At 42.3% G+C, this 16,240-nt stretch overlaps 1 long non-coding RNA gene across 1 annotated transcript in view; it reads right to left on the reverse strand.

The window, feature by feature from the left end:
- LOC310685482 overlaps positions 1 to 8,899 on the reverse strand; it is a 79,767-nt gene extending 70,868 nt beyond the window's left edge. The window contains exon 1 of the long non-coding RNA XR_014515316.1: positions 8,824 to 8,899. This is a non-coding gene — a long non-coding RNA (uncharacterized lncRNA). The remainder of the gene's footprint in view (positions 1 to 8,823) is intronic.
- Positions 8,900 to 16,240: the final 7,341 nt, after the last annotated feature.

Below are 16,240 nucleotides of genomic sequence, written 5' to 3' on the forward strand. Positions count from 1 at the left end.
CCTTCGTAGAATGGAAACAATGCCTTATGAGGAACGGCTAAGGGAGCTGGGCATGTTTAGCCTGGAGAAGAGGAGGTTAAGGGGTGATATGATAGCCATATTCAAATATATAAAAGGATGTCACATAGAGGAGGGAGAAAGGTTGTTTTCTGCTGCTCCAGAGAAGCGGACACGGAGCAATGGATCCAAACTACAAGAAAGAAGATTCCACCTAAACATTAGGAAGAACTTCCTGACAGTAAGAGCTGTTCGACAGTGGAATTTGCTGCCAAGGAGTATGGTGGAGTCTCCTTCTTTGGAGGTCTTGAAGCAGAGGCTTGACAACCATATGTCAGGAGTGCTCTGATGGTGTTTCCTGCTTGGCAGGGGGTTGGACTCGATGGCCCTTGTGGTCTCTTCCAACTCTGTGATTCTATGATTCTATGATTCTTTCATGTGTCAGTTTATGTTTTGATTTGGTGTAAGTATTTCCAAACTCAAACGTTTTTTTCCACATTCTGTAGAAGATGGAGCAATATGAAGCTGGTAAGAAGCAAGAGAAGTTGAGGACTGGGTTGTTCAAAGGCCTAACCAATATGTTGAAGGGGGGATATGCTTGGCAGAATCCCAGGCTGCATTCCTTGGCCAAATACCTGAAGATGTTTTGCAGTCTGCAATATTTGAAAGTACCTTTCCAACATCAAGCTGAAAGCATGCTGCTTGGTCTGTAATCCAATCAACATCAGAAGCACTAGTTTTGCCTTTGAATCTTGGAGCCAACAGATTTGCAGCATCGTGGATTGGATGGCAACAAAATTATGTTGCTCTGCACTTTACCCCACTCCCAGTCCTTTGATGCCTAATCAGAAGAACAGAAAGCCTCTCCTCTTCCCAGAGGGGAGGGGTTGTGAGCGGGAATCGCTTTCCAGGTCCGCAGGGAGGCGTGGTCAGGCCCCCCTGGATCTCTGGAGTCCTGGGCCTACGTCACACACTCCAGCCAACCAATCCGGCTTGCTGGTGGGCATGTTTAAAATGGCCGTAGGCCCACGGGCTCCTCCTTCTAGTTCCAGGCTTCCTTGGATCACCCGCCCGCCCTCCCCTTAGGTTTTGCCTCAGCACCTGACCTTGCTATGGACTTCGGTTGGTCGCCTTGGTTGTCCAAGGGGTCTGGTATGATTTTTTTCCACTTGGCAGATTGGCTCCAGCCACTTGGTTTTTTCGCCTACCTCGTAGCAAATCATCACAACTTTGTAAGGTTTGGCAGTTAGACATTGGAAATGGCATCATGTGTTGGGGGGCAGGTTGTGGCCATCACCTCCCCCTCCCCTGGAAGGGTATTCCATTAAAGGAATCCGGCAGTCGTGGTTCATGTCCGATGCCCAGGTGGTGGCTAGGGCCATGGCACAACCCTCTGGTGACTCTAGGGGAAATCTTCCAGTTGATTCGCATCAACAAGCTCTCCCTATAGGTGTGACTCCCTTGTGTGACTGCCAGAGTAGGCAGGAGTCAAGTATAGTTGGTTCGGTTCCAATGCCTAAGCCAATACCACTCACATTCTGTAACCAAGTTGTGGCCTTTTTTAGCCCATTGACCTAAAATACTTGTGTCCATGTGTCTTATTTCATCACAAAGTGGGGAGCAGGGCCTCAACTCACAAACAGATCCACCAATAAAGGCCACAAGCAAAGACGACACTGGATCCTCCTTCCTCCTGTGACAATGACTGTGCCTTTCAAAAGGCAAAATTGCATCTTGCGCTTGTGTTTGAGTGCAACTGCTTGTCCTTGGTGTACAGAGTACCAGCACCACATTTTTATCTGCCCATGGCAGCCATTTTGTGGTGGCACCCACATGATTCCTCCCCCAATATCTATGTGTACCAGCACCTCCATTTTCACCAAAAAGAAGCCTTTCATTTCAAGAATGGCAATACATGTACCCTACTGCACTAAAGCCCTTCTCAGGTGAATTTGACCTGAAACCAAGAGTAAATGAAATTTATTGTATGCTTGTCAGTTTCCATAGGTTAGCCCCATAGCTTAATGAAAAAGTAAAGACTTGAGAGGCATATTGGTGTGTGGAGTTGAAACATTAGCTTTATCACATACCCATATACTTATTCACTCAACAAAAATAATGTAAGACCTTGTTGTGGGTATTAATATATTCTCCCTCCAAATCCTTAAAAGCTATCACTGAGTTAAGGTTGGTTTGTTTTTCCAGCTTGCCAGATAGACACTGGTGTGTTCATCTTTAGAAAATGATATATGATCTGAGCAGGTTTGCAGAGGCACTGAAACTCATTTCAGTATCCAGAAAATCATTTATCAACTCAATTAAAAAGAATGCACAGAATAATATCCCAGACATTAAAATCCCAATATTGCTACACAGAGGAAATTTTACTATTTATTTTCTGTTACATTTCCAGGCCTAGTGCGCCACTTGATATTATACTTCCAAACTGAGAGAGTAAAACCCTAAACAAACTTAGGATAGCCATAAAGCTTTATTCCTCAGCCAACAATATCATCAACGAAACTTCCAATTTCCTTTGTTTTCAAGTTCCATGTAAACCCCTTGTTGCCATTTAGCATGACTTTTTAAAGCACTGTTTCCATGCACTGCAATAGACAATATTATGATCTGTTGCAAAATAGCCTGACCACAAATTCACATTTTGTGCTGTTAATATGCAATTCTAGTCAGACAAAATCTATCTTGCTTTATTATATCCTCCATTTTGACCTTTATCTCATTCTTATTTCCTTTAGGAAAAGAAATCAAATGTGTAGGCAAAAGTATTATTTTACCAATTAGTTCTTGAACTAATTCACTAAATCTCTACCCCCACCCCGCATCCCAGACTCACACACATTCCACAGACGAATACAAAACAGCTTTCCATATTTATCCAAATATTAAGTGTGCCAGTTCAACCACCTGAACCTTGATAAAGAAAAACTACATTTCGTAGATTGTATATCTCAAGTCACATACTTCAGTTCACATCCTAGCTGCTATAACCCACCAAGTCCCAAGCTGGGCTCAGGTGCAATGCACAAAGCTAACCAGGGAACAAAATAGCTCAGATAAGAGCATCATCCAGCCACTTGCTACAGAAGACAAATAGCAATTCTTGGAACTATATTTGGCCTAGGGCAATATACCCTCCCAACTCCAAAAGGGTAAGTTAACTGACCTCTTGACAATTTGCAAAACCCATCAGCGATGCAGAGTAAAGGGCTTTGCACAGTTCAATACTACATATCAGCTTGGTAGGTAGTACCAATCCACAGAAAACTAATGGTGCTTGGATTCTGTTGAAATTACTCTGACATTTTCTGTGGCCCCAGCCTCTTATTGTTGCAGGCCCTAATCTTATCCCATAGAATCCACTGCAGTGCAGAATCAGCCTGTTCTGCATTGTACAGTGGTACCTCTGGTTATGAACTTAATTCGTTCTGGAGGTCCATTCTTAAGCTGAAACTGTTCTTAACCTGAGGTACCATTTTAGCTAATGGCGCTTCTCACTGCCTCCGCACCCCGCATACAATTTCTGTTCTTATCCTGAGGTAAAGTTCTTAACCCGAGGTACTACTTCCAGGTTAGCTGAGTCTGTAACCCAAAGTGTTTGTCACCTGAGGTGTTTGTAACTCGAGGTACCACTGTATGTGCAAACTGAATTGTGCATCTTTGAAATTCAGAAATGTGCTAGGTTTCACTACAGCAGTGATTCAAAGAGTCAAAAATGCTCAGAAGTGAAATCTAAAATGTGAAAGGGATTATTTGCCTTTATAGTTGCATGAAAGCTAAGTTGTACTTCTCAGCAGTGCTTTGAACTTCATTGCCCGTCTCCTTTTTTTAATCCAAACAACCTCCACCCACTCACACCATTAAAATCCACTTTGGTTTATGTATCTTTGGCAAATGAAAATCTAACAACTGATGCCACATTTGTTATGAAAGGAAATGGCCACTTTGTGAACATAAAGGCTGCATTGTCACCCTAGCACAGCCTTCGTCATGTGAAATGTCATTAACCTGAGGTAATAAAACCCTCTATAAATGGCATTTTCCTCAGGAACAAGGGCCATGCCTGCCAAACCATCATGTGGTTCCCAGTTTTACATTTGCTCAAAGTAGTAATTCAGCAGCACGATTGCCTCTTTGTAAGAAGCATCTACAATAAAATAATTTATGGCTTTAATTAGGTAGGGTGCTTATTTCTTTTGCATTGGAGGCCTTAAGGGGGTCAGTTAGTGATGCTTCGTGACCAGATTCATTAGTACCACTTATTTTCATTTACCAAGGACACAATGAAATGGTAGGTTTAACTTCTTTTACCTGGTTAATTCTTCACACCGTGATACAGAGTTTTTTCTGAGTGAGGTAGGACATTATCACCCTATTCTTAACTGAAAGTGCCGCCCCATAGGTAGCTTTCAGTGGGGCGCCAGGGGTTGTGCCAAGAGTCAGAAATGAAGGCCAGCCCAGAGCTACAAAGTCCATTGCTGCCTAGGAAAATCTCAGCTGAAACAGGAATTATTTTATAGCCCTTCCCCTGGAGGAGATTCCAAAAACCACCATGAGTGGGCAGGGCCAGTCCAGAGTCAGAAAATAGTTCACTGCCAGGAAGTTACTGGGACAAGCACATGTGGAAAACGAAAAAAGATAAATGGAAGGTGTGTAAGACAAAAATATACATTTTAAGGCAAGAATGGGAGACGTTTGGATCTGCGGTTGAACTTCAACTCCCTTCAACCTAACCATTAACCACCATTAACGGTGAGGCTGAGGCTGATGGGTGTTGTAGTTCAGCCAAAGATTCTCACCCCCCCCCAAAAAAAAAAACACACCCCACTCATTCTGAGGCATTGTTGAAGGTGTTTATAGAGGAAGCAATTGGGATATAGGGCAGAAGGAAGTCACAGATGTCAGGAGCCACAATAAGTGGAATGGAGAGGACATTAAAAAAAATAATTCCATCTCCTCCTGTCCACCAACCATCTAGAGAAGATTTGGATACAACTGAATATAATTTTTGACTCTTAACACATTGTTCATTACATGGTTTGTTTGTTTTTTTACATATTATGTATTCAATTGTTCTGCTTTTAACTTTTTTTTTTTTGCCAGCTACCTTGTGAGGGCTTGCACAATTCACAATAATTAGAATTAAATAATTAGAACTTACCACCTCCACCTTTTCTTCCCTTTTCTATTTCTACATTCCTGATTCTCTATTTGCTCTGTTGGTATCCACCTTTTTGCTAAACCACATTTCCCATCTGTTATTTCGCATCTCAGATCATTTTCTATTGTCAGCTGAGCCTGAGAAACACCATTATTGACTTTAAAGTGCTGTGTTGTTTTTAAAAAGGCCAGTTCTAGGTTATTTGCTTTATCACAAATTGTCTCCACATAATTTAGCGGAAGTTTACAGAATTATAATTCAAAGTAGCTATTGCTACTGAGTTTCTGTTAAGTTTTAGCCCTTTTCCATTATAGGTTTTGTTTTAAACATTTTTGTACTTCTGAAACATTCTTAGTATTAGACGTACCATCAAGTGGCCAAAACCATAAGCCTTGTGAGATCTCTAAGCAATCTTACTCCAGCACTAGAAAATTTACTGTGAGGAGTATGGGGAGTAATCTGGTATTGGCAGAGAGAGTGACTAGATGACCTAATAATTTCTTCTTACTACTTTCGACGAGATGATGAATAAGGACCAGCCCTTTTAATAAATTGCTATGTGCACAGACAGGAAGCCATCCAACTGCTTCTCAACTGGCTCCAGTAAATTTAAAGTCAATTCCAAATATACCCAATGTATTCTCTGAGCGTCAATCCTTTTGCAGCCCAAATGGTGCCATCAATGCACAAGAGGAACGTTTCAGCAGGCTTGAGGGATCTCCAAGGTTTGCAGAAGTACAAAAGACCCAGGGGCAGGGGGGGGGGGGATTAACCCTAGAGAAAGGAATCCAAAGACAACTCCTTGAGGGCTGAGTGTGCTCAGTGGCCAGTGGCCATAGAATGTTACCTGATCATTGGATGGGGGGACGGGACACAAAAAAATGGAATAGGGAAGGGAAGGGAGAATCATGGAAGACGGTAAAGTTGGCTGGCTGGAGCTCTCAACAGGAACAATCCACACTGCAATAGTTGAAGGTCCCACTTGTGACATCTCATTTGTTGTCACTGTTGCAATACTGTGTGTTTGTTAGTCAGAGTACATGAATATGCACATGTGTACCTAATTCAACGTCATACAAATTGAAGTAAATTTGGACATTTCTGCATGGTGAGGTCACTTAGTCAAATATCAGAAATGGCCACCAGCCAGAAAACTCTGGATTGAACTCAGCATGACTAGTGTGTGGCTTTTGAATTCTCTTTTGAATCAGATTTCCCCAAACCCACTTCCAATTCTGAAAGTTAAAGGAGGTTCCAACCAACTTTGTTCTGTGGTTTGGAGCCTGGACTTGGAGAGGAGAACAGTTGTGGGGAAACATTGAAGGGCAATGAAATCAACAGAAATAAATTAGTTGTCTTGTGACTAATTCGTCCCACTGATTTTGGTAGGGCTTAAGCATAACTAATTTTGTCTGGATGTGGGCCCTTGAATCTTAAAAGATTTTTATTTTGGCCAGTGTTATTTATGGATAAATATGTGAAAGGGCGTTTTGTGATTTCTTTTTTTTTTAAGCACAGGGAGGAAATGGCTACAGTAGAGCTTTTTTAAAAAAATACCAGCGTGGTTCAGCCAAAGTTTAGCATTATTAAGTCCTGCTGATTTCAAGGGCACAGTAAGACTAAACCGTGGTTTACTTTGGCTGAATTGTACTTTGTGGCTAAAATACAGCTGAAAATTCAAATCAATTTTAAAAATTATACAATCTCAAAACATCAAGTTTACTCAAAATACCAGTTTAAACCACTGGTATTGAACTCAAACATTTTAGTAGATTATATTTGCTGGTATATCCTGAGAAGTTTTGTAACTGTATATGTAAAACTACAAACAATAAACATCATAATTCCAGTAATTTGCATTTATTTTGGCCCATTTTGAAGAAAGTTAATGGGACATTAATTGCAACAGGTGACATCCATCATTAGTCATAACCTAGAGGAGATTCATTGAAATCAATGGATTTAAGGTAAACCAAATAAGCCTACTATGAGAATGATTTAGTTGGATAATGGTCATTGGTTTCTCAGTAATGTGTCCTATTGATTTGAATCGGAATAAAGGACAAATAACTTTATCGGAATTTGGGCATTAAAAAAATATTATGCCAATCCATCAAGAACAGGAGTAGTCAATATGTGTCCTGAACCCCTGACCTAACTATCAGCAAGTGAGCCCAAAGTTCCAAATCAGAGGGTCAATCCACCTCAAGTGAAGTCCAAAGTCTGAAGTTCAGGAAATGAGGTTCAGGGTCAATCCAAGTAGCCTAGTCCAAAGTCCAGCAGTCAGGATACAGTCCAGAGTCAAACCTGAAACACAGTCCCGTGAAGGTCCAGGAGCATTCAAGTCAAGGTTCATCAACACAGGCAGTTAAGCAGACCCGGCACCTCAGCTCTGCTTCCCTTTTGCCCTTTGCATGCTGATTGCAGCATCTGGGCTTGATGAGGCATGGGACCCTCACCTGCTCCAAGCCTATTCCAGCTTAGGAATCACAAACCTCCTCCCAGAGCTAGTGAGCCCCACCTGGCCAGCTAAGGAGCTGGGCTGTGGGTGCTTTTCTGCTTCAGCCTCCTGTAGTGCCCCTCCCACCGCTCCCTATGCCTCAGAGCCTGCCATGTTTGTAGAGACAGGGGCCCTTCTAGCTCAGGTGATGGGTCCTGCTGCTCTGGTTCCTGTGCACTGACTGCCATCCCCTCACCATCCTTCGTCACCCCATGAGTACTTCCTATATGAACCTTTCCTCCACCCTCAGCTTGCTCAGGTGTGTTCCAAGCCCAGCTACATCCCTCGCCAGGATCCCCTTCCTCCTCCCCATTACCCTGCCAGTTCATGACAATGTGATTGTCTTCTGCATGGTTTGGACTGCAACTCACATTACCCCATGGTGACTGGGTTTGATGGTAGTTGTACAAAACATCTAGAGGGCACTGACATTGGCTACCACTGATCTAGAAGATGTTGATACTTGTAGATGTTGATACTTGCTGGCAATGCTTGTTATAGAAATGAATTGCTCACCCACCATTTGGCATTAAAATTATAGGCTTTCAGCACAAAGAGGATACCTTTCTTCCCCAGAACTTGTGGACAACAGAGAAGGGAGACTGAGTGGAACAAAATAATATTAAATTTAATGAAAAAGTAAAAGGGCGTAAGTAAAGTGAAAACTAGTTCATGAAAATCACAGCATATTTTGAAGCACAGCAGGCAGGGATATCTGAAATAAATGGATTGTCCATGGAAAGCTCACAAAACCACTAGTATTTAACATCTCTGTCCAACTTGGAATTGTCTTTCTCCATTAAGATGAGATTTCCTTAATAGTGTGTGTTACCTTCACACCCCATGCGTCAGCTAACCCACTTCCTGGAGGAAAGTAGCTTCCCTCAACCCACACTCTTACTGATCCTACTGATTTACTGTGTTTAAGTCTAAAATTGTTTTGCTATTTTATTTGGAATAAGCCATCTTCTTCTTGACCCACTTGAGACTCAAGATGGATTTCTGGCAGCCAAAGAAAGTGACCAACTTGTCTTTCACAAGTTATTTTTTGGTGGATCGGCTGTCCTGCCAACTGAACGGAACGAAGATTAATTTCAATAATAGAAGTCAAAAGACATCCTTTTCCCAACTATCCAGTGATTATTACCTCTGTGGAAATCCCCCTGAAGATTGCAGGATGTGTGGCTGAAAGGTAGGGAGCTGTAGAAGAAAACCACATAACAGGGAGAGCTGGCTGATAGGAAGTTCTCTTTTGGATTCATGGTGCTTTGGAGCCAAAAAACATCTGGAAAGGAGACAAAGAAAACTATTTTCTGAGATAAACTTCAAACTATACTCACAGGTTTCCCCTTGATTTCCTTAACTGCTCTCTTTTCACACATAACTAAGGGGATGTTTTCATATTCTCACAACCAACAGGTAAGATAGTTGAATATAAGTAAAAAGTCATTAGGCATGCTTAAAACAAAGTGACCTAGGCAGCAATCTAGGTTATTTTCTATGAATTAACATATTATATGTTGTCAAACATGAGTCCCCTATGCATCTTAGCTATCAGCAGAAGGGCAGAGCAATCTTATTGTCTGGGACAGCAACCACTACATCCAAAATTCTGCTTTGGGTGTTCCTCTTCCATTCCTTACCTTATTCCACCCTCCGCCACTGACTGCAGTGGGATGAAATTAGCTGCCTAACAGAAGAAATAACCAGCAAGCAGCTTTAATAATGTGCATGATTCCCACAACTGAATGAAAGATTTTGACAAGGAAAAAGGAATAGGAGGGAGGAGGGGAAAGCAAACTCTAATTCAAGGTCTCAATCCAGGTCATTGGTTAATTTTGGCCCCCAAGAACATTTTTCCAAAATCATGCCCACTTGTGATATCATCTGATGGACAGATCAGCAGGGTTAAATCCAGCACTGGCTGAGTGTTCCTGTTCCCAGCAGAGCACAGGGGCACACTGCCCAACTGCAGGATGCCATGAAAACCTCTTCCTGATTTGGGGGTGGGGGCTTTCATTTCATTGGTGTTGTTCCATGCAAACCTCTTCCTAAAACAGGAGATTTGCGTCAGAACCCTCTGCTAAAGCAAACGAGAAGCGACCTTCATTTTAGCAGGGTTTGCATCAGAATAAAATTCTGAAAAAGACGGTGGGAAACTTCAGTTTAACGATGCCTTGCAAAGTGCTTTCAAGCCCCAAATTGCACCTGATGTCATTAGGTTGGCAGCCACAACCACCTGTCAAATTTGGCTCAAGGAGCCGAAAAGGTTCACCAACCCTGTGTTGAAGTTATAACCAATGTCTGTGGTGGTTCTGGCTGTTTTGCCCATAAGGAGAGGCCCCACCTGCCCCACAATCCATCTATCAGTCAGGACATTTATAATATGGGGGGGGGGGCTTGTCCAGCCACCCTAAAAAATGTAAATGATAGCTCTTACTCGTTCTCAGTGCAGAAATTAGGTCAATATTAGAGCAATGAGTTTTATTAAACCTCACTTTAAACTTGCCCGTTTCACAAGATAAGCCAAGTAATGATCTTTGGGGTGGGGTGTGCAGGCAGAGAATTAAGAGTCAAGTGTGTAAATGTGCTGTGCTGTTCAGAATTTTCAGATCACTCAAGGTCATTTCCCATTGTCTGTGATATAAAGGTTATGGTGCGGTTCTCTTATTTTCCTTCATACCAGACTGCCATATGTCTATAAACTGCTTTCAAATTCACCCGTTTCTCATTTATTTGACCTGATTGTGTTGGAATTTTATTAAAAAACAAGCATGTTAGTTAAAATATACGACAATGCACAGATCTTGTCATTACTGTTGCTTTATGTCCACATGAACTTTTGGTGCATGCTTTATATTAATATGGTGCATGATATGTGCACGTGCTGTTTTACAATATATGTGCCATAATAGGGGGTATTTTTTTATTTTTTGCTGAAGTTAAGTCTTAGAATAAGATGGGAGCACTTCCAGGAAAATCTCCTCATGAACAGTCGTCTTTTAAAAGATTTCTTTTTAAGCTTACCAGACAATTTTCAAGCCAGCATGGGCATGTTTCAACCCAATTAATAATGCAAAGGTGAGAGAAAACCAAACAAACAAAAAGAAAGGGGAAAACAGTTGTGAATTTTAGGTGGTTTGGATATAGAAGCATCTTACAAAAGTTGTGCCATTTCTAAAACCTCCAGGTTTCTTTTTAGTGACTGCTGGGTTATTTAGAACAGGGCTGGGGAACCTCAGGCACAAGTCCAAATTTGGCCCACCCGGGGTTCAAGATTTGTCCTGAACAAACTACACTCACTTGCCTTACATTTATGTTGTGGGGTAGAGGTTTGGCTGGGAAGCAGGGATTGGCCCAAAGTCACCCAGTGAGTTTCAGGGCTGCATGGGGACTTGAACCCTGGTCCCCCAGGTCCTAGTCTAACACACTCTAACTGTTATGTACTGAAGTTCTCACCCTGGGCCAGCAGGGGGATACTGTAGATAGTTCAGGTCCACATATGCAAATAAGGGATCGAAAGTGACATTCAGTGATTGGATAGTTACAGAAAATGGTTACTGTTACATTCTAGTGGAGCTCTATATAAGCAGTCTGGCTGAACCCTTCTGTTCTGTTCTGGCCTGTGAATAAACAGGAGCTGTTTGAAAAATCACTGTGTCATCTGATATGTTCACCCACAACTTAACTCTAACCACTTCACCCTATGTGATAGGATGTCACGTGTGAAGCAATAGAGACACAGCTAGCAACTCACAGCTGGGAATCTTAAAGTGTGCTGCCAGTTGTGCACTGGCAATATAAAGCAGGCTTCAGCTCTACTGCCATTCAGCTGAGAATGGTAGAGCCAAAGCCAGTGGGATCAACTGCATGAGCGAGTTCCCCACAGAAATCAGGCTTTGAGAAAGCCAAAGCCTCAGGCGCTTTAGAGCACCACACTGGGGCAGGGGAAATTCTGGTGGACCTAATTAGGCCTGCAGTTCAGAGGTCTCCAAGTTAGTTTTCCTTATCAAAATTGCCCTCTCAACCTGCTTTTGTCCTGCGAAGCTTCAGCTACTATAGCTTTTGCCACATAGGAGGAAGCAATTTAAACCTGGAAAACAACTTTTGGAGAAAGAGATGAGGCAGCCCCCGCTATTCTCCCTCATCCACCGCAATGTGATTTGCAGCTTTCTGCAGCTGCTTTGTGTTTTGAAAGCAACAACCCTACACTCTTTGAATAGGGGAAATCATGACCAAGTGACTGTCAGAGACTGTTGACTCTGCATATATAACTACTACCCAGAACTCTTCATAAATCTGGAGCTCATAAAGAAAACATTTGTTTAGCTACCAAATGCTGAAACCACTGAAATTGGCAACATTTCCCCCCATGGAGTTGAGGAGATCTTGTAACTCCAAACTATACAGCAAATATGGCCAAGATTATTAACATAATGAAACATTAGCACTTCCCAAGCAAACAAATATCTCAATAGACTAACACCAGGAATGTCACTGCCACCTTCTACTACCTAGACACTTGATATATTTTTTCTAACTTGTTGCCTAGACCTGGCTATTCTTGGTGGACAAATCCATCTCATTCCAAGGATGATTGTATAGCAGTGTGCAGGTATTCCTGAACATTGGACATGACTCCAGCTTTTCAGAATCTGTCAATTCCCATTTTCACCCATTGTCAGCTCTTCAGAATCTAGCCATAGTCATGCAACCATGCTGAAAGCACTCCATTCACAAACAACAGTGAAAGTTGTTAATAATAATAATAATAATAATAATAATAATAATAATAATAATAATTTTATACCCCAGCCATCTGGCTGGGTTTCCCCAGCCACTCTGGGCAGCTCCCAACAGAACACCAAACATTAAAGCTTCCCTAAACAGGGCTGCCTTCAGATGTCTTCTAAAAGTAAGATAGTTGTTTATTTCCTTGACATCTGAAGGGAGGGTGTTCCACAGGGTGGGCGCCACTGCCGAGAAGGCCCTCTGCCTGGTTCCCTGTAATCTCACTACTCACAGGAAGGGAACCACCAGAAGGCCCTCGGCGCTGGACCTCAGTGTCCAGGTTGAACGATGGGGGTGGAAACGCTCCTTCAGGTATACTGGGCCAAGGCCGTTTAGGGATTTAAAGCTCAGCGCCAACACTTTGAATTGTGCTCGGAAACATACTGGGAGCCAATGAAGGTCTTTCATGACCGGTGTTATGTGGTCTCGGCGGCCACTCCTAGTCACCAATCTGGCTGCTGCATTCTGGCATTATGAATGGTTGGAGGCAGCAATGCTTCTTAATATTAGTTGCTGGCAGTCCTTTTCTGGAAGCGGTATATGCCGTCTCTATCACCACCTCTTTTTTCCTTCCCTGCTGCCAATTCCCGCAGCAGCAGGCACAGCCTCCCAGAGGCACTTTGGCAGAACCCTTTTACGATCGCCAAAATACTTTCCAGGAAGGTGCCTGCCTATCATAAAAAGGTCATACCAGAGCAGAGGTGATTTGGCATGACCCATTTACAATCATCAGGAAAGTTCCTGGAAGATGTTTTGGTGATTGTAAAAGGGTCACGTCAAAGCTTCTCTGGGAGGCTGTGGAAAAGAACAGTGGGCGAGGGGGACCAGGTGGTAGGCGAAGGTGCAAGGGAGCAAGGAGTGAAGTGGTGGGTGGGCAAGCAGCAGGAGCAGGTGTGTGAGCAAGCAAACGGCAGGATGGCCAGGAATGCGTACTGGCACATTTTCATATAAATAAAGCACTCATTGCTGGAACCTACAGAAGTGGAGAGTGCTCTTGTGTTTTGGTGCTTCTTGCAGCTTTCCCACAGGTATCCGACTGGCCACTGTGAGAATGACCCAGATGGGTCACTGGCTTGATCCAGCAGGATCTTCTTATGTTCTAAAATGAATGAATAAAAAAATATGGGCCTTTGTGTCAGAGCAATCTCTGAGTTTGGCACGACCATATTTCTCTTTGCCCACGGGGGTGAAAGTACTGCATGTACATAATCTACAACTCCACACAATGTAAAGCTGAACAATAGATTTAAAATGTGTTGGTTTACACATTACACTGCAGCTTTTGTCCAACAGTTGCCTTAAGATGAAGACGAGCTGACATCTTACATAAAATTTTAGTTTTTCTTAGCTTTCAGTGGCGTTTTTAAAAATGCATTAAAAAAAAAAAAAGCATTTAAGGTATAAAGACATGAGCATGAGCCAAGAAGAAACACAAGCTACCAGGAGGTAGGATCAGCTTGACCAGCCAAATGGGCATTTTGCTCCCTCATGCTTCTGAATTATGGCAGATAGGAATCTTAATAAGTTTGCCAACAATACGCTAACAAGATCTGAATATAGAAGATAATGCCTCAGTAGATAGATATGTATTGGATGCTCCTCAGGTCCTATAACTCCATGTTTGCATGAAAAGAAAAAAGAAAAAGAAAAAAATGCAACATTTATTGTTTTCATTGCATGTGCCAGCTAAGACTTATTATAAAATCATGCTTTGCAGTCACACCTTCCCAGATGATGAGACTAGGGGTTATGGCAAAAAAAGAGTGAGCAAGATTTCCCAATAGCATTAAATTTGACTCATTGGACAAGGATGAGCAAAAGCTGCTTAGCTGCGTCTTCCAAATAAAACCCTTTTCTTTTTAAAACAACATGACAGTGTAATAGGTTCCTCCCCCCCCCCTTTGCAACTCTTCTACAAGAAATCTCATTGTTGAATAATAATTGATCCCAGCGTTCCATCTCACAAGCAAGCCAAATTCTTTGGGCCTTCCCTGTTCAAAATTAACTGCAGACCAAGCAGAGCCAAAGTCCAGTTGTCCAGGATACTTTATTGCAAAAACATGCTGTAACTGGTTTTTTTTCTCCCTATTCCTGCTTTTTGACTGGCTGGCCAAGCAGATGGAAACCTATCGTCATGTTTATCTGTTCCTGGATCTTTGTTACAAACCTTTGCAAAACGTAGACCAGCATGATCACACTAATCACCAGGAAGCCTATCTGTATTCTAGGGAAGCAATATATCTGTTGGAGTCTTCTGTGGAAAAAAAGTTAAAGAGCTCCCCTAGAAAAGTCAGGGGTGTTTTTTCTGTTAGTTCGTTTTAATGAACTGTTTAATTGAACAGCCGTTTCAGAAAAGCAACTTCAAATTAAGCTGAGTTGCTGAGGTTGACTTTTTTGGTTTTCTCTGCAGCTGAGAGAGAATTGAAAGTGTTTATGCATGCTCCAAATTATCTGAGCACATGCTTTGCAGTTACTGTGAGGAAGCGTCTTAAGGGTATTTGGAAAGGCAATGTAAATGAAGGCACCAAAAGCAGCAACTAGGAAAAATAGCAAAGGAAGCAAGCAAGAAAGGGACAATTCCCCTGAATATTATATCATGCAACATAAGGGATCCTGCCCAGTGCTGGAAGCTATGATCTTGTTCCAGAAAAGCACTTAAGAACATAATCAACTTTAATCATATGCCTTGTCCCATTTGGTACAATTTTCAAAAGCCATATGGCTCTGATCTTTAAAAGCATTCTTACAGCTTCCTTTCAATGGGGCCTGAACTGGAGCACTTTGAGGACTGGTTTGTTTGTGATGTACGGAGTGCATGTGTGATTAATTGTTGATAGAATTTAGAATTCCTCTGAAATTGACTTCTGGGGGTGGGACTGAGTACCCAAGTCCTTTGCTCCTTCAGCTAGAAAGGAGTGTGACACCAGCTCTGATTGAAAACAAAAATGGTCATGAACCACTTCAAGGGGGGTGTCAGATGGGCAGACCAAGAGTCCCCTCAGACTCAAAGCGGAAAACAGCCAGGGCTATATACATACAGCTTTAGTGGGTACTAGATACACATGCAGTTTAGAAAACATTCTGCATACGTCACACCTTTGACAGCTAAAGTTCCCTGTTCATTTGATGAAGTAAAGAATTAGTGTCTCTAATAAAGACATTTAGCACCCCACCCCACTCTCAGTCATGTGCCATCTATCTCCTTGCTTTCTCTGAACTACAGCATTCTTGCCCATCTGCCCAACTCAGTTCAAAGCATTCACCCTTTCTGGGTGCCACTGTCATATTCTGACTATTCATTATCCTTGCTTGCCCTTTCCCTCATCTTTACTCCTCCTTTGCCCATCGTTATTTCAGCTCTTTGCCTCCTCTATCTCCCTTCCGTCTCAGCGGCTGCTCATTTGCTTCTCTGCTTGTGGTTGACATGTTGGCATGTTGCCATGTTATCTTCAGTGAGTGCACTGTCTGGGTACCTATGTACATAAATACTGATGATGATGATGATACTAAAATTATATCCTAGCCAGCCAGTGTGGCAAAACACACTAGCAACAAAAAAATGAAAACATCTAAAAACAATTCCAATACAGATACAGAGTGGGAAAGTTATTTACTCAGCAGGTGCTGCAAAGTTAATGGAGATAGCACTTGTCTGATATTTAATGGTATCTGAGCTACACACCCATCCATATGTAATGTTCAAGGAGTGTACCTGTAGACGTAAAAGCTGAGCTGTGCAAAGCAACAAATATGCACTCTTTCACACAAACACT

Source organism: Podarcis tiliguerta, assembly GCF_965153285.1.
Source record: "Podarcis tiliguerta genome assembly, chromosome: 9".
Taxonomy (NCBI): Eukaryota; Metazoa; Chordata; class Lepidosauria; order Squamata; family Lacertidae; genus Podarcis; species Podarcis tiliguerta.